General features: G+C 36.6%; 1 protein-coding gene across 3 annotated transcripts in view; it reads right to left on the reverse strand.

Moving 5' to 3' along the window:
* The window catches only part of LOC135224156 (transmembrane protein 45B-like), a 169,018-nt gene that overhangs the window by 107,433 nt on the left and 41,395 nt on the right, over window positions 1-20,190 (reverse strand). The window contains exon 1 of one of the 3 annotated variants that reach the window (XM_064263034.1): window positions 16,899-17,062. The exons of the other annotated variants lie outside the window; for them this stretch is intronic. The gene's annotated coding sequence lies outside the window, so the exon portion shown is untranslated. Of the gene's footprint in view, window positions 1-16,898; window positions 17,063-20,190 lie in introns of those variants that run through there. 3 annotated transcript variants of the gene reach the window in all.

Raw genomic sequence — 20,190 nt, forward strand, 5'->3', positions numbered from 1 at the left:
TAAAACTTTATTTTATCCAAACGCCTACGTTTCGGGATACAAATCCCATCTTCAGGGCTAAAAACAGGGAAAAAATTAAAATTCTGTACATTAAATCAGACTAAAATGGGGCACAGTAATAAATTATGCATTTTAAAAGAATTATATAGATTAATTAAAAATATATCAGTGAAATTCGAATTTTATATAAAAGTAAGACGGTAACTAATTGAATAAGAGATCAACAGTAAAAAGCAAAGCTACTAAGTACAATGACACTTTCAAAATAAATACAAACAAAACACTTGAAAACACAAACACACGTGAACAACTAAGAAAACATTATTACTAAAGACAGGAGAAAAATATTGAATCCTAACAGGCTAAAAATTTCTTTGTATATGATTACAAAAGGAGGAAAAAAAAAAGTTAAACATTAAAATATATATATATATATATATATATATATATATATATATATATATATATATATATATATATATATATATATATATATATAAAGGCGGACGCAAAGCAAAAAATAGCGAAACGAGAACTCACCGGTACAGAAGTATAGATAAGACTGAATAAGTATTATTTTTGATTTTTTGACAAAGGGGAGAGGCAAATACAGGTCTCTATATATATATATATATATATATATATATATATATATATATATATATATATATATATATATATATATATATATATTCTATAGTATATATATAAATATATATATATATATATATATATATATTATATATATATATATATCATATTGTATGTATGTATGTATGTATGCCAGGGTAGAACCTTACGTAGGTAAGTACTTAGGTTCCAGCTCCTTTTATGATTTTTGTACCCGAATTGCTAACGCCCTGGACTCTCTCTTGAAAGACCTGAGTTCGGCCCCGTGTTGCCTCAGAAATTTATTTCTGTGAAACACACTCCCATGTGTTCATTTGCCATATCACCTCACAATGAAAGGGGTAAGTCGAAATTAAATATTAGCAGTTAGAGCGCTGATGGGTCGAAGAGTTGGGTAAAATTCGCGGATACATAGGAAATTTTTTGTCACACCATGATCTATGTACACACTCACAAATAAGTGGTGGCAGAGTTTCATCATTTTTCATTTACCTGCCTGCGCACAATTCATACCTTATTAATCTATTTTTCTTTTCGAAAATGGAAGAAATCTTATGTAATGACGTTAAAATCAGTCACTGATATCCTTAGAAACATCGTGTTCTGTTATTGCGTAAAAACTATTTTCCATATAGCACAATTGACTAAGTAGATAGGAGATACCTATCACTAGTAGTATCGCACAAACATAGTCCTTACATTATCATTTCAATATCAAGTTGAAGGTAATTGAACGATTCCATTTGTAAAATTTTACAGAAAACATTGGAAACTCATACATGCAATCAAAGATAGAAAATAATAACCTAACAGTGTGAACCATGCGACCTCATTCTATTATTTTCGATGTCGTGATGTGCAGGGGAATCGAATGTCAATGTGTCATTTATCGGTCAAAGAAACATCCCTCGCTGCACGAGAGACAATTATTGCACTGCGTTCGGTGCAAGTCCCTGTTAGAGAGATATCAAGAAAGCTTAATATACCGGAATCATACGTAGATGAATCAAATTGTTTAGAGAACGGTAAAGTTTAGGACATGAGCCTAAAGGTGGAACTCCTCGAAGAACCACAAGCGAGCAAGACAATACAGTATGTAATGTTGCTCAGCAACATTCATTTATAATTTTTTATTTTAGCGCCTTGTCACGATATGTTGAACCAGGAATCATGACTAAGTCTACGACGCCTATGACTGATGTGTGATGAATACTTTAGATGGAGAGAGAGAGATTTTTTTAAAATACACTAGAAATCTTCGATAGGTGTCTAGTGAATAATTCTAATGAATAAGAAAAATTTACCTTATTTGATGGATAAGAGATTCTGTTAGGCTTACTTTTTTTTTTGTTTTTTTTTTTTTTTCTTAATCGGTGTCCAGTGATTACCACGGATAGGGAGGGAGACAGATTCAATGATTATGCATTTTTTTTCTTCAAAAACCTAAATAATACATTTTATTGAGAGATATCTTATCAACAACGGCCTAATCCCTCCATCACTTATACAGCACCTCCGCTCCCCCTACATCTCAGGCTACTCGATCTGACCTCTCGCTACGAACTCCACCGCGTGAAAGCATCATTAATGACAACGGTTATTTTAAGATTCCCCATCACCGACAACGGAAGCCTAAAAATGCTTGTTTATAAAATATTTTTTGCTCAGACCTACTTTATCTTTCATTCCCCAAAATATTTGCATACACTCGTGGTATACCCTGTATGATTGTTGCAGCTGTCAAAGAACAACCCCTCCCCGATTACGGCAATAGGTTTTTTAGGGCAAAAACAAATATGAGAAATAGACTTAAACGAGAAATCACCTTTCATATTTCTTTATCCTTTCAGCCATTATAATATGCTTATGGTAGTAGGTCTAGCTATAGGGTACATGTGAAACTAATTTTAATTAATTTCTATTTAGAAGAAATTAATAGCTACAGAAAGATCAACCTAAGAAAGCTTTTATGAAAGCAAGCCTTTCTTAATTGTTCGTCAGTTTTGACGTGTCTGGATCAAACAGGATGACTTGGAACTAGCTAGGTCTGAGTAAATTATGTTAAGCAATTATGAAAAGGTTAAGAAAAAAGGAGAACATGGCCAAAAAATAAATAAAGAAAAATCACGGGAATAATGAAATAAAGCAGATTAATATAGATATTGTCGATTTAAATATTCATTCACATTACGTATCCGAGAGAGTATACTGCTGGAAATAGACCTAGACTAATCATGTGTGAAAATCAGAAATCAAATTTAGGCCCACTAAATGTGTCATGCAAAATTATTCTATTGATCAAAGGCTATAGGAGACGAAATGACAACAAAACCACCCCAGCACAGTACGATACTTTGCGTCAAGACTCGAGCGGCAGCAAATCGCCAACTTCAAAATGCTTATGCTGTCACGAAGCTAGAGTTGAGAATAAAATTTGAATTCATGGACTCATGGATATATAAAGGTACCTTGCTTTGCAAAATCAATTATCTTTGATACATTGAATAAATCTACTCAATTTAATTAAATTTATTTCATTATAACATCTTTGAAAGGAAATAATTTATTGATATAAGTAAATAATCTGGCACCTGCATATAGCAATATTTCCTTAACAAACAATGAATCAAGAAACTACGCCAATACTTCGTGAGCTGACGGTACATTCGTTTAAGCTACAGGTGATAAATGAAATGGTACTGAAGTGTCTCGAACTCACGACACAGTACCATTCCATTTATCACATAAAAATTCCCTTTCAGTGCAATTTCTCTTTTGGGCTATTACCGAAGTAGCGCGAATTCGACGTAGAACGACATTTAGTAGTATAATTAATGTGGTTCTGATGTCCGTAGCAGGATTCGAACCAACATCCAGAGTATCATACCGAGGTCACGTAGCCGACCTCTTTGGCATCAGAATTGTTTTATATTCTTGCATTTGGATTTAAGGATTTGCAGCGGATAGCATATCCAAAAAAAATATGAGGAATTCGAGTAGTTAAAAGGACACTGTGGTTACTAGAAATTAACTTATATGTAGGTGTGTGTATATATATATATATATATATATATATATATATATATATATATATATATATATGGTATGTATATATATATATGTATGTATGTATGTGTATATATATATATATATATATATATTATATATATATAATATATATATATATATATATATAAAAATATTTAAGTGTGTGTGTGTGTGTGTGTGTATGTGTATATATATATATATATATATATATATATATATATATATATATATATATTTATATATATAAATGTATATATATATATATATATATATATATATATATATATATATACATATATATATATAATGAATGGCATTGTCGCTTCTAGAAAGTCGGATCTTTAATAAAAAGAGTATGGCCAGCAGAAACTTCAGCATTTTTCGTTAAAACTTTATTTTCATCCAACGCCTACGTTTCGGGATACAAATCCCATCTTCAGGCTAAAAAACAGGGGAAAAATTAAAATTCTAACATTAAATCAGACTAAAATGGGCACAGTAATATTATGCTATTTATATATATATATATAGTTATTAATTAACAAAACACCTAAAAACACAAACCACAAGTGAACAACTAAGGAAAATTACGTTATTACTAAAAACAGGAGAAAAACATTGAATCCTAACAGGCAAAAAATTTCTGTATATGATTACAAGAGGAGAAAAATTAATATATATATATATATATATATATATATATTATACATATATACATATATATATATATATATATATATATATATATATATATATATATATATATATAAACGGACACAAAGCAAAAAATAGCGAAACGAGAACTCACCGGTACAGAAGTATAGATAAGACTGAATTATTATTTATTTTTGACAAAAGGGAGAGGCAAATACAAAGGCGAGAAGGTAGAAAGGCGAATGGTCTATTAAGTAATGTTGAGTGTACAGCAGTTGAATGGTTGTTGAGGGTTGGTGACAATTGTTTAATGAAGAGGGACTCGAGAATGGGTAATGACCGGTTATCTATTGCTTGGGATAAGATTTTAAAATCATTGTACTGAATGTTATGTTTACATTTTATTGCATGGTTGCGTATTGCAGAATATTCTTTCTTAGATAAAGTTATTCCTGTTCAGTGACTGACACCCCGATGGCAATCGATGCGAAACCTTCAACAGCCGACTCGAATTACCGACATAGGTTCCCAAAATTACATTTGGGACAAGTAAACAAATATACCGTTGAAGATCGCATCAACTGCGGTAGGGTGTCCTTGAACTTGAAAAGACTTCTGATATTTAAGGGGTTCTTGAAGATAAAATTAAATTTAACATATGGGTACATATGTAAATTTAAACAATACGTAGGCGTTGGATGAAAATAAAGTTTTAACGAAAAAAAATGCTGAAGTTTCTGCTGGCCATACTCTTTTTATTTAGAATATAGATAACTTATATTATATAATGATATAGATAATAATATATAATAATATTATATATATTAATATACATATATATATATATATATACATATATATATATATATATATATATATATATATATTATTATATAGAATATATATTATTATGATTAATCTATATATCATATAATATATATATGACATACATAATATATATATATTATAATATTATTATATATATATAATATATGATGAATATAATATATATATATACAGTACAACTATGTATGCTATATGACGACGGGCATATTTATATTATATATATATATATATATATATATATATATATATATATATATATATATATATATATATATATATATACAACCTAGCCACCTGGGGGGGCAACCAAGTCCTTATGGGTGCCGGTCCCAAGCCCGGATAAATAGGGAGGGTTGGTGTCAGGAAGGGCATCCGGCTGTAAAAATCTGTGCCAAAACCAAAAATGGAATGAGCCGAAATATGGAAAGAGGTAATGCTAGGGCGTACTCCGTAAACGACGCACAGAGACATCGCCCTAACTCTGTGGTAAGGCGAGGGCTACTGCATCAGGAGCGGGTGGGTGCAGATAAAGAAGCGAGCTCACATTGGGTTCAGAGTATGTCAGCTAAATGTTGGGTTCCATGACTGGGAGAGGTAGAGAATTGGCTGACTTGATGAGAGAAAAGAAAGTAGATGTTGTGTGTGTGCAAGAAACGCGGTGGAAAGGAAATAAAGCTAAAGAGTTGGGAGATGGATATAAACTATATTATAGTGGAGCAAATAAACAAGGTAGAAATGGAGTTGGCATAGTACTGTCTAGTGAACTAAAGAACTCGGTAATAGAAGTGCATAGAAAGAATGACCGTATCATCAGATTGAAGATATGTTATGGAGGAGAGATTCTGAATATAAGCGCATATGCACCACAAGTTGGTTGCACAAGAAGAAGAGAGGGAAATTTCTGGAGAGACATTGGATGGAATAATGCAAGAACTGGAAGAGCATGAGAGGGTGATAGTTGGGGCAGATTTGATGGCCATGTCGGAAGTGAAAATGAGGCGATTGGCGGGTGCATGGGGGCCATGGAATTGGGGAGAGAAACCCAGAAGGACGAGAGTGTAGTGGACTTTGCTGTGTCATTCGACATGGCAATAGTAAACACATTTTTTGAGAAGAAAAGGGAACACCTAATAACATATAGGAGTGGGGGAAGATTCTCCCAGATAGACTATTTCTGTATAAAAGGATAAATCTGGTGAGGTCAAGAACGTGCAACAAAGTTATTCCAGGCGACCATGTAGCCCCCCAACACAGGCTGCTATGTATGGACTTGAAGTTGAAAAGGGAAAGAAAACCAAAGCTAAAGGGATAAGGAAAATTAAATGGTACGAATTACAGAAGGAAGGGGATAAGAAGAGAGAGTTTAAGAGGAGGGTTTTGGAGGATATTGATATAGGGATTGAAGATGTTCAAGAATGGTGGGCACGAAATGCAGCAGTAATAAGAAGGCATGGAAAGGAGCTGCTAGGAGAGACATCTGGTATCATATGGGAAGAAAAGGATAGTTGGTGGTGGGATGAAGACATTGAGAAAGTAGTAAAAAGATAAGAAGGAGGCAAAGAAAGATGGGAAGAGTCACAGTCAGTGGAAGACAGAAATAGGTACAGAGAGAAAAACAAGGTGGTGAAAAAGGTGGTAGCCCAAGCTAAAGCAAAGTCGTATGATGATGTGTATAATGAGCTGGGGACAAAGGAAGGATTAAAGAAGATGATGAAGCTATCAAAGGCTAGAAATAAGAGCACAAAGATATAACACACATCAAACAAATAAAGAATCAAGAGGGTGTAGTGCTTAGAAAGGAGGAAGACATTGTGAAGAGATGGAAAGAATATTTCGAACAGTTGTTAAATGAAGAAAATAATAGACTAATAAGAGAGGATGGGCAAGTGAAACATTGGCATGGTAATGAGGTTTTCTAGGCAAGAGGTACTAAATGCACTGAAGAAGATGAAGAATGGGAAGGCAACCGGACCAGACATGATCCGGTGGAGGCATGGAAAGCATTAGGAGATGAAGGAGTGGATATACTGTACGATCTTATGATAAAGATCCTTGAACAGGAAAAGATACCAAATGAGTGGCGTGGGAGTATATTGATCCCAATTTTTAAAGGGAAAGGCGATGTCCAAGAGTGTGGTAATTATAGGGGCATTAAATTGATGTCCCACACTTTGAAGATACTGGAAAGGATGATAGATGCTAGACTGAGAGAAGAAGTACAAATAGGTAAAGAGCAGATGGGATTTATGAAGGGAAGGGGAACAAACAATGGTATATTTTGTCTGAGGCAAATAATGGAGAAATTCGGGGAAAGACAAAGGGACCTACATATGGTATTCATTGACCTTGAAAAGGCTTATGACAGAGTCCCGAGACAAGAGGTATGGAGGAGCCTGAGGGAGAAGATGGTGCCAGAGAAGTATGTGCGATTGATACAAGAGATGTATCGGAATGTATTTACCAGAGTGAGGAGCAGTGTTGGGGAGACAGAAGGTTTTGAGGTGAGAGTAGGATTACACCAGGGGTCGGCTCTGAGCCCATTTATCTTTAACATAGTGATGGATGTTATAATAGAGGAAGTAAGGGAGACAGTACCATGGAACATATTGTATGCGGATGATATTGTTTCTGTGTGCAGAGCAGGGAAGATCTGGAAGTGAAATTGGAAAGATGGAGACAAGTACTGGAGGACAGAGGAATGAGAATAAGTAGATCCAAGACAGAATATATGTGTACCACCATGAGGGGGATGATAGAGAAAGTATTCAGCTTGGTGGAGAGCAAATTCAAAGGAGAGTTTGATAAGTTTAAGTATTTTGGGATCTTTTGTTAACGCTGGAGGAAGTATGGAAGAAGAAGTAAAACATCGGGTACAGGCAGGCTGGAACAACTGGAGAGCGGCCTCGGGAGTTCTTTGTGACAAAAGAGTGCCGCTTAGGTTAAAAGGAAAATTTCACAAGACGGTGGTAAGAACAGCAATGCTGTATGGTACGGAAACAGCAAGCATGAGAAAAGCAGAGCAGAAGAAGATGGATGTGGCAGAAATGAGAATGCTTAGGTGGATGTCTGGGGTAACAAGAGTGGATGTAGGATCAGAAATGACTACATAGGGGGTCAACTAAGGTGGTGGAAGTATCAAAGAAAGTGCAGAGGGGAGGCTGAGATGGTATGGACACCTGTTGAGGAGAGATGAGGACCACGCTGGGAGACATACTATGGGAGTGGAGGTGCAAGGAAGAAGAAAGAGAGGGAGACCAAGAAAGAGATGGAAGGACTGTGTGAGAGGAGATTTACATGAGAAGGGATGATGAGGCAGAAGTGCAAGATAGAAATAGATGAAACGGCTCATCCGAAACGGCGACCCCATATAAAATGGGAAAAAGCTGGGAAGAAGAAGAAGAAGAAGAAGATATATATATATATATATATATATATATATATATATATATATATATATATATATATATATATACTGTGTGTGCGTTCGCACTCGCGTGGATGCGTGTGGGCGTGCATGTTGTAATTGTAATAACCACACTGTTATATATACACAAATATAATATATAGTATTCAGATTACCCGATGTAAGTGGGAGGTTTAGCAGCGTCCTTGAATTATTGCTGCTTCTATTTTGGAGCAGAATTTCGTTTTTTTTCAAGCCGGCTTGATTTTGATTGGACTTTTAAGAAATGTCAAGAGCACTTATTCTAACTTTTAGCGATCTAAATTTAGAAAGCTATATCTGGCAGAAGTGAGGAAGGGAGCGAAAGCAAGAAATATTTGCAATACAGAATGTTCAGTTGTATTACGCATTTTCTTACGATTTCTCGAATTAAATAAGTGTAACGAAATTTTATGATGGAATTTAGTATGGCAAATTTACCATACATTTATTGGTAATTTTATAAAATGTGTCCGTGAATATTTTCGTTGCGTAGTTTTTAAGACCAGGCGGAGGTTTTTTCTTTTTTAAGATCTCTGCGGCGTCACTTCACCCCCTAGCTGCAACTCCTTTCATTCCTTTTACTGTACCTCCGTTCATATTTCTCTTTCTTCCAATTTTGCTTTCCACCCTCTAACCTAACAATTGCTTTATAGCAACTGCGAGGTATTCCCCCTGTTACACTTTGAAAACAATTTTTACTCTCGGTTTCCCTTTCAGCGCTGAATGATCTCAAAGGTCTCAGCGCTTTGCTTTTGGCCTAAATTGTATATTACATTCCATTCCATAGTTTTTAAAAGAGAACATTTTAAAAAGTTCACTTAGAACTATGTGAAGCAGCTGAAATACTTTGGCAGAGCGAACGGAATGTAGTAACTTGAACTACCTTGATGTATCCAAAGAATTAACCGTTTAGAAGCAATTCACCCAAGCAGAAGAAACTAACAGGTACAAGAAGCTAAAGCTGGCTTTGTCCTTATAATTATTGACACTGCATTGCTTATTTCCAGAAGGTTTGGTGGTCATTGTGACCATTAACGATCCATATCACCTGACAGGTCTATAAAGTTCAGTTTATGAACCAAAACAAATCTGTAGGTAGATCGTTGCAACGGCAAAGCTTAGCCGATTTTGATTCTAGTGTGATGTACGTGTATATAACTTGGCGAGATAATTAGTGTGAATGGACGCGAGGTCTTGTTTGCCTTTGCAGCGTGGTTCCTTATCAGGAACTCCACTCTTTCGACTCTGTTTCTGTTCGAATCCATCCAGGGAAGAGCAACCTTTCCATTCAATTACAATTCGGATTCAAGGCCTTCAATGAGAATGTATGTAAAAACTGCTAGGAAACTGGAGGGTATAATTGTTACTGTAACTATCAGGAATGCACACTGACTACATATATATATATATATATATATATATATATATATATATATATATATATATATATATATATATATATATATATATGTCTGTGTGTGTGTGTGTGTGTGTGTGTGTGTGTGTGTAAATGAAATTAACACATTAACAGTGAAGACAAAATGTGAAACTATCACTTGGATATATTGCCTGACAAAAAATGGACACTGGGGTGAATCCTAGAACATTAAGGAAGTTAGATTTTCTAGGATTCCAAGAGATTATGGGTCTGTCGATCTTCCGTGGTTGCCAATGTCAGATTACTGTGCCTCTGACATGTCCCACACAGTAGGTGGTAATCTTTCGAATACTTAATGGGTGTATGAGATTTTCTTTGTTTTTTGCGTTTCGACAAGACATACATTGGTCAAAATACTTTTTTTCGTAATGGCAGTTTATAAAAGCTGTATTTGAAGACAGTCAGCTTTTGCAGAATACAAAGGGGAATGACAGATGAAATCAGCACTAATAAAAAATAAAGGGTGTTTCGAAATTAGAGCCCCCCGCCCCCTCTACAACATAAACTAAAATTGATGTGGACAAAAACAAAAGTACTTCAGAAAAGGTATTTATTTAAGTTTCTCTCCGAGTATTTAATATTTTGTGTGGCCTCCATCTGCCTGTATCACAGCCTGCATTCTTGAGAGGTATGATTTCAGCAAATCGCAAAAAAGCTGAGACTCAAACTCCATTTCCCTGAGCACTTCAGTCGCCTCTTTTTGCAAGTCGTCGAGGCTTGGTATACCATCATAGTTCAACACTATCCTTTAAGATACTACCAATGTTTTCTCACACATTAAGGTTAGGGGAGCTACCTGGAAATTCACTTGATGAGAAGAAATCGATACCACTGTTTCGAAGCTGCTCCTCTGTCTGAAGAGCCTTGAAACATGGTGCCTTATCATGCATGAATATGACTTCTTCAACAGATAACACATTTTCAAGATCTTTAAGGAAAGGAAATACTCCACCAGTAAGCAGAGTTTCTCTGAAGTATTCGCCATTCCATGACTGTCCTTTTTCTTTGATGATCCATATTAACCGTTTGGCTGTGAAACAGAAAAATTCCCAAACATTCAGGAAATTTCACAACTTGGTGATAGCGCATGTCATCGCTGATATCATCCAACTTTGCAGCCCAAATGATGTCATTTTTATGATTTGGCCTCCTGACTGTGTAAATGAAGACTTCATTTGATGCTGCAACATGTAGAAAGTCACCTTCATCCCAATCATTAAGAAATGAGCCACAAAACAATGCATGGTCTTCTCTCTGTTGCTGAGTGATGTTGGGCTTGCTGATAACATGAAATGGCTTGATATCAGATTTTTTCAACTCACGATATACAGCACTATAACTTCTCTTCTTTCCCCTTTTTGTTTCTTGTTCAAGCACCAATTTATGTAAAGACTTTCTTGGTCTACCCACTGCCTCAGCTATGATGTCTTTTGACCCCTGAGAAAGGACTTCAGGCCTTCCAGTCAAATGGATTTTTGTTTCAGTTTCTTTTAACAAAGGATTCATCTCTTTTAATGTATTTAGCTATCCAGGAATGTAAAATGAAGAATGTGCCAGCATCCCTGGCCTCTCTGGAGGTTATAGCCCGGATTCGTTCAATCCATCTGCTTTCCTCCGAGTCGTTAGCCATGGCTGTATCTAACTCCGTCACTCAGTCTGAAAATACAAGAAATGCAAAAGGAAAAATAGCTTAATAGAAACTTGAGATAATGTACTTGGAGATAGGCTATAGCAGAAAACTTCATAACTTTCCATTTGTTCTGTGGAGGGGGGGGACTCAAATTTCAAAACTCCCAGTACTTTCATAAAAATTCTTTTCATATAATAGATTCAGTGTAAATGATCAACATAATCCGATTTTATTCGAGAAATAAATTGACAGTTATATGATAACAAGGAATATTGTTATCTACACTTATTTCAGTAAACGACCAGATACTAATGAGGAATAACAACAGAAGAAGTGAAATTCAGTACGTAGTTTTTCATTGCTGTGCTTCGATATTTTGTGCAAATACTTGGCTTCAAAATATTTGCCTGAAAGGTCTTTTGCAGAAACATGGATGATGCAACTGTTCTGTGAGGACTTATTGCGGTTATGTTGCAACATTGACCATAGCGACCTGAGGAAAGAGCTGAGTCAGATCGGTTTGGGAGCGATCACTTCAACTTTCTTGCCTTCGTTGAATTATATACCTGGTATTTACTTGATTTCGGTGAGTCTTGAAAAGAATTGGCAGGGGAATTGGATTAGCAACCTCACCCCAAAGTAATTGCAAAGAAGGGAAGGCTGACACTTACCAGAGGCTTTTCTTGTCAAGTAAATACCAGGTATATAATTCAACGAAGGTAAGAACGTTGAGGTGAGATATATATATATATATTAAATATATATATATAATTATATATATATAAAATATATATATTATTATATATATTATATTAATATATATGTTATATATATATATATGTAATTAATATATATATATTAATGAGTTAAACCTCTCACACGACATCTCATCCTCCAAGAGGTAAAATAATATCCAATGTAAGATATTTGATATTCACTAAAATCATATGTTTTCATTTCAGTCATAAAAAAACTGTAGGCTAGATTCACCCCTACAGACTGCGGATAGTTATTCTCCTTCCTTTCCCCGAGTGACTGCCGAGGCCTTGATTTTAATATGCTGGTCAGGTAGAGACGCTAATCCTCGCCCAAGGTAAGTCATGTGGCAGAGAGGCATAGAACTGACAATGTTCTCATAGCCATCTTGAAGACCCGAGCCACAATGACCTCATGCCCACGCGACCGACCCTGTATTGACACGCAATCCCGCCAACTCACAACACCATTTGTATGTAGTGACATTGTAATACCTCAGCGCTATAAAAGGGCCTTGTGCGGACAAGTTTTTTGTGTAGAAGACGCTGGAAGCTTAACCAAGACACTACCGTCCTCCATTGCTCTTTAGATATACATATAGCTGTCGTGGGCCTCAATGACCTTTGCCGTGATTCTTCATTCCTGCCCCCCATCCTCTGCTGGGCCCCCAAAGACAAGGAATCCTTCTCCTGCTGAAGGTAAAATACCTGAATTGAGCTTCTCCTTGCCAGTCACGTCCCAGTTAGTCTTTTACTATTTTCCGTTTCCTTTCGCAGTGCGATATACCTACAGCGAGATCTGTATTGCTTTTATTTTGTGTTGTTTTGATTTATGATCTGGTGAAGTGAAGTGTAACGTAATTGTTTAAATCAAGAGTTATCAGAATCAAGCCCATCCAAAGCATCTTCTGTGCAGTCCCTCAATTCCTTGATCAAAGTGTTATTTCAGCTAAGTAAACACATGTGTTCTCAGTTGCAGATAGGAGTTAGTCAGCTGTGAATCTGTTCATCACCTTGTACGCACAGTGACATAACCACTGTATTCCAGCCTTACAGCACCCTACAAAGCGGGCTCCCTTTTGTGTTTCTTCAAGGATATCTCATTCATTCTCATCTTAATCCTGTATTATAGTGCCATTTACGATATTTTTCTCCTGATCTGCGTTTTTCTATTGTAATATAATTAAGTTAAAACCTAGAGTTCACCAAATCACTCACCCTTCTGGAGAAGGCCTCAGCCATAATCTTGTTATGTTTTTTACATGACTTAAGGCTCAAGCCAGAAATTTTATTATCCTACGATAGGCTAGTTAGGCAACGTGAGAATTTTGAAGCGTTCAACAGGAAATAGTCCTTTCTATGTGATTTGGACATTTTTTCCATTCAAAAATGTAGTCAGGGCACACATTAGAAGCCACGAGGGCTACTTGTCCAGCAATTTTTACTTTCTCTCTCTCTCTCTCTCTTCTCTCTCTCTTCTCTCTCTCTCTCTCTCTCTCTTTCTTAGAAGTCAGGAATATGTTGAGCAATCATATTATTTTTCTTTGCTGATCTAAACTCACAATTACTACTGCGTTTGCTTAACTCATCAATAAAGCGCAGCACATGGTAAATTCTATTTCATTCTGTTTTATTTCTTAGTCAGTAAGCCATAAGAGGACCACACCCTTTTATTCATTACCAAGATGAGAGGAAATTTCCCAGAACTACTCTGCATGAGGTTCCACTCACAACCATGTGTTCTTTCAATCATTCATTCATTCAACTGTAGATGACCTTACGGCTGTCTCATCGTCTTGCTAACTGCAGCCCTGCCAACTCTCACAGGCTCCTAGCTGTTTTCGACCGTGACCTGCGGGTCTTGCTAATGTGAAACACTCTTGTAAGAACAAATCATGTGCCCAAATCAGGTCTCATAGAGTAATGTAGAATATTTCCCTTAAGCATGTGAAATATCCTTTTAGAAGCCTAGTCTTGCTTCGTGCATTATAATTTTAAGCATTGTGACTATTTAAGCAAGTTAAATTCAAACCTCCCGTAAGTAGTAGTAAAGTCTATGTTAGCCGTATTATTTAACCGCGCCAGCTAGATCCAACATCCCACCCTGTGGTAGGGGTGTAAGAAAACTACCACCGTAGGTCCTGCGTGTCGTAAAAGACGACTAAAAGGACAGCTGCTGCCTTGCAGTCATACTTGTTTAGAAAAAGGCTAAGCCCACCGCCAATAACTGTGGAAACTGCTGCCTTGCAGTCTTACTGTTTATTAAAAGGCTAGGCCCACAGCAGTGGCATGCGGTCGTAAAAACACCTTTGCCAAATGATAAACCATGCCTGATGTTGTAAGGAAAGGCAAATCAGGCAACCGACCCCTTATTGTAGGGATAACAGTGTTGAAAGAAGCAGCTAGAGAAGAGATAAGGAAAGGCAAATCAGGCAACCGACCCCTTATTGTAGGGATAACAGTGGGAAAGAAGCAGTAGAAGAAGAGATAGATCCAACATCCCTCAGCAAATCATTATTTAAGTCTTGCATTAAATGTTGTGCTAAATCCAAGTCCATTGAGATTTCTTATCCATTCATTTAGAAAAATTCATGTCCATACAAGACTTCTTGTCCATTCATTTCAAACACTCCAAGTCCATATGAGACTTCTTATCTCCTTTCATTTTGAACAATCTGTGGTCCTTACGTGACTTCCTGAATACATTCGTCAGAAACCACCTTGAGTCTTTTCAGACATACTGAACCTGTTCATCACGAACCACCTTGAGTCTTTTCAGACATACTGAATCTATTCATCACGAACCACCTTGAGCCTTTTCAGACATACTGAATCCATTTTACGCGAACAACCTTGAGTCTTTTCAGATATACTGAATCCGTTCATCACGAACAACCTTGTGTCTTTTGTCACAAAAGAATCCATGCAACACAAACGTAATGTAGCTCTAAGTGCTTCCGAACCCCTTGAATTATCATCTTTAAGCACAATTCTAAGTTCCACAGAACACTTAACATTCTTCATCATAAACATAACTAAGTCACTCAGGTCAAAATCAGATTGAGTACCAGTGCAACCTCACCTGAAGGGTCACTCTTACTTACCCATAGCACCACCAATGACCCCTACCCACATCCTAAGTCCTCAATGTTATATCCAAGAGTCACGCCCATCCAGGCATCATCTCAAAATGTCTAAGACAGCCAGATCCCAGCAAATGAGGATTTCAAGTTTTTCATGGATGCTGGGAAGGAATTGGGACTGATGGGCCAAGCCCTGAGGGAGTGGGTCCTAGAGAGAGTAGACTCTGACAAGGCAGAAAGAGAGGCACAAAGTGCAGAGAAGGAGAAACGGGAAGAGGCAGAAAGAGCAGAGAAGGCAGCAGAAAGGGCACATCAGCTTGCAATGGCAGACCACGAAGGGTGTAACCTAATAAACTACCTCTCCACACTCAACCTTTAGCAGTGTTGGCTCCCTCAAAAGAAAATGGGATGTAGCTGAATCCGAAGCCTGGCTCGACCATGTCAAGAACGTCCTAACAACCTATAAGCCCTCTTCCTGATCCTGTGGAAGCACCTTGAGGGGAAGCGTGCCATTACATTCAATACTCTCCAACCAGAGGATCAAGGAGACCTCGCCTTCGTCTGCCAAGCCATTATAAAAACCTTTGAGATCACTTCTGACTGTTGGAAGCAATGGTAGAGAAACATGCCAAAAGATTCAGGCCAATATGGTCTGAGTGGATCCTCAAAAAGACCCAAGCCTTACAACAATGGCTAGACTTTCAAAGCCACTAGTGTGGAGGACATCCTCGAACTTTTTTTTTCATCTCGAGGACTTCCTATTCTGTGCCCCACCACCTCTCACTGCTCATCTATGTGATAACACTTCTAAAACGGTGACCAAGTGCTTGTTGTTGGGCTGACAGCTGGGACAACAACCATCCTCCTCCAAGTTCCCTCGGACGAAAGTTATACCCCTCATTGCATGCCTCAGACAACTCTCAGCAGCAACTCAAGACTGTGCAACCAAAAAAAAGGCCAGTGTGTGGACACTGCAAGAAACCAGGGCACCCCATTAAAGTGCCATTTGAAAACTGAGAATCAGCAGAAAACTCACGTTTAACCCCAAAATGGTAACACACAGCATACCCATGAACATTGGGTGAAGAACAACAAATCTGCTTCCTAAGTCTGGACAATGCCAACCAAAGACTATAGTGGCAGTTACTGCACGTCCTGGAGAGTTTATGGGCACTCAGCTTTATGGGCAAAATGTCCTAGTAAATCAACTATGCCCAACATTGCCTTGGCAGTTACAAATCCTAAATCTTTAGGTCCTCCAGCGGAAGGTCCCATATCTGTGCACCTCTTCCAGGTAGCTATCCCACACGTCAGGTCATAGCATTCAATGACTAGTAAAGCTTCCTCTCATAAAATTTAGGCTTCCTACCTTTCAATTGAGAGTCACAAGACTTCACTGCTCCAAAATATGTACACTTGCAGTAGCAAGCTTCATTCCTGGAGGTTATGACATCCTTCCTTCTGGGACAAGATTTCAAGTCCCATCCTAATTTTCGATGAACTTAGGGTCCTAACCCGCAGCGGTAGAAGTCATTGGCTGTAGTCAAGCTAGAAAATGCACAGAAAATACCAAATTGGAAAGTAAGAAAATTAATTCAAGGCATATGGAGTGTACATCTTAACTATTTGTGCATCACAGCACAAAGGTGATTAGAAAAGAGATTGGAAGAGGGTAATGTTATATTTATATTAGTGTAGAATGAGTAGGCTTGATCTAATATATCTTGCAGAAAAGGTGCTAACTGACTGGAAACCAGCATGCAGTAGATTATTGCCGGGGAGCTGTAAATCAGTACAGTGTAGTAATGTGTATTATTTTGTGATTTGTACCAATGAATGAACCCTCCAAAGAAATATAAGATGAATTATCACTATAATGGCTGACTGTTATAGGTGAAATACCAGTATAAACATTGTTGTTGGTGACATAAATGTAAAAATTGATAGGCGCAGTGAAGGTATGGACGATTTAGTAGACAAGGTAGGCCTGTGAGAAACTGCTAACGAAATGGGGGGGCATTTTATTTGTTTTATTGCTGCAAATGATTAGGTAATTATAGGTACTCATTTCCAAGATAATGGCATCACTAAATGCATATAGACATCTGCAAATGGCAGCTATAGAATCCAAGTAGATTACATTGCTATACTTCAAGAGAGAAATGTTAATGAGTGTTACGAGCTTCAGAGGTGCAGATGTCAGTAGTGATCACCAACTTGATATTACCAAACCAAATCTGGAATGCTTCTAATAAAGAAGTTTACAAAGTATCTAGGTTGGTACGGTAAACCGTATTGAAGATGAACTTCTAGAAGCGTTTGCAACTGAATGTCAAAATAGATCTGTAGTTATAGAAATCATATTTTAGGAGGAGCAGAAAATCAACGAAGCTCGTCTGACAGAAAATATACCAGTCTGCTGAAAAAGGACTGGGATATGGGGTAACAGGACTGAAACCTTGGATATCAGATGGTACCTTGGATCCAATAGAGAACACATAGAAGCTTTTATTGATAACAAGAAAGCATTCGACAGCATCCACAGATCATTGTTATATAAGGTCTTGTGTCATTATGCCATTCCTGTTGAACATATAAATCTTATGGAAATTATCTATGAATAAGAAAGATACTAAGTTAAAATTTGTTTGGTCTCTTCAAGGGAATTGGCAGTAAATAGTAGGGTGCTAGGAGTTAATGTTATGTAATCTTTGCTGCTTGCCGTTCATACAGATTTTATAGCAACAAACGTTGTTGCAATGGAACAGGTTTAGAGTGGAGTAATGATAGAATTTAAAAGACTTATAGTTTGTAAATGTTGTTAAGCAGCAAGACTCCACTTTCTTAGTATAATGCATTATATATCTATTGATATGGGATTCAAAATAAATCTAAGGGGAGCAGAAGTAATAAGGACAAAAGAAGCACCAAGGGAATGAAATAACATTAGAACGAGAAAAGATTATAGAGGTAAGATTTTTCAAATATTTATGAACAGTAATCAAATTTGGAAGATATATAAAACATATTTTGCCAACTGAAGAGTAAAGTTATCAGAACATTTGAAGTCAAATGGCAGGACAGTTGGAAACAATTCCATAAAGAAAATGACAAAGTTCCATATGTAGATGAGGTAATGATGGAGGAAGATGGATATGGGTTGGACATTCACTTCACACAATCCCTGTGATAATGGAACGGGATATTTGCCGCTAGGCTTCTGTGAGCACCAGACTACTTGGATGAGAAGTATGAGAAGGTAGGCTACAGATGAGTAGAGATTTGTGGAGGGTACAGCACAGGAAATAAGTAAATGGCGAAATGTCACGGAGAATCTGTGCTTTAGAGCATGGAAGGTGATGATGATTTATATATATATATATATATGATATATATATATATATATATATATATATATATATTATATATATATATATATATATATATTATATATATATATATATATACTGCATATATATGTGTATGTATTTATACATATGTAACAGGAATCCTGGGGTGATATATATATATATATATATATATATATATATATATATATATATATATATATATATATATATATAATATATATTAAATTTAATAAAAGGAGCCCATAAAAACGTCAAAATATAGAGAGTAAGTACTATATTTCAGAGTCTGTTGTCTCTCTCTTCAGGTAAGTAATGAATGAGAAAAGTTACAGAAAAAGTGGTATTTATACCAAGAGATTCATCCACAGGTAGCACGTTTTTCTAAGTCACCCCTTCTGGTAATTCTTCTTTAATCTTCTTTAGCGTTGGTTTAAGGAAGATTTCATCAATGCTATCCGAAACCCAGGCGCCCTTTGAGATGTTCATTGGCTTTTGTACCGACAATTGCTGCTCTAAATTCCAGTTTATTCTGTGGTTGTGGTTATTTATATGGTTAAAAATTGCTGAGCTCTGTTGTCCATAGCTAACTGACCGTTTATGTTGTATTAATCTATGGGGAAGTGATTTTCTTGTAAAACTGATGTAAGATTGGTCACAGTCCAGGCCAAGGTTCTTTAAATATTCTCCGAGTATATTTAAAGGACCTTGGTCCAGGCATTGGATTTCGTATACTCCTGTGTCCGTGCGGAATATCTTTTGTTGGACGTTAATTAGGGATTTGGCTAAGGCATTTGGTTAGATAAAGGCAAAAGGGTTAGATTTTCCGAGGGTCTAGGTCACCGTCTTAATCATGTCCAGTTGAGAGATTTTTATTTTATTGTTGGGTGTCTCTCTGGTCTTGTCTTTAGGGGGTTATGTTTGCTTTATGAATAGCTTTCTCAATTAAATGATCAGAATACTTTAAAGACGAAAGCTGCTTACGAATTAATTCAAATTCCTTTTTCAAGAAATCTGTGGCACAAAATTCTGTGGGGATGTTTTGGAGGGGATTTTTCGTCAATTTGTCGTAAGTGATTGTGTCGCTAAGGAAGATTAATGAATAATTACCAGAAGGGGTGACTTAGAAAAACGTGCTACCTTTGGATGGATCTCTTAGTATAAATACCACCTTCTCTGTAACTTTTCGCATTCATTACTTACCTAAAGAGAAAGACAGCAGTCTCTGAAATATAGTAATTACTCTCTATATTTTGGCGTTTTTATGGGCTCCTACTATTAGATGGAACTCAG

Source organism: Macrobrachium nipponense, chromosome 10 (assembly GCF_015104395.2).
Source record: "Macrobrachium nipponense isolate FS-2020 chromosome 10, ASM1510439v2, whole genome shotgun sequence".
Taxonomy (NCBI): Eukaryota; Metazoa; Arthropoda; class Malacostraca; order Decapoda; family Palaemonidae; genus Macrobrachium; species Macrobrachium nipponense.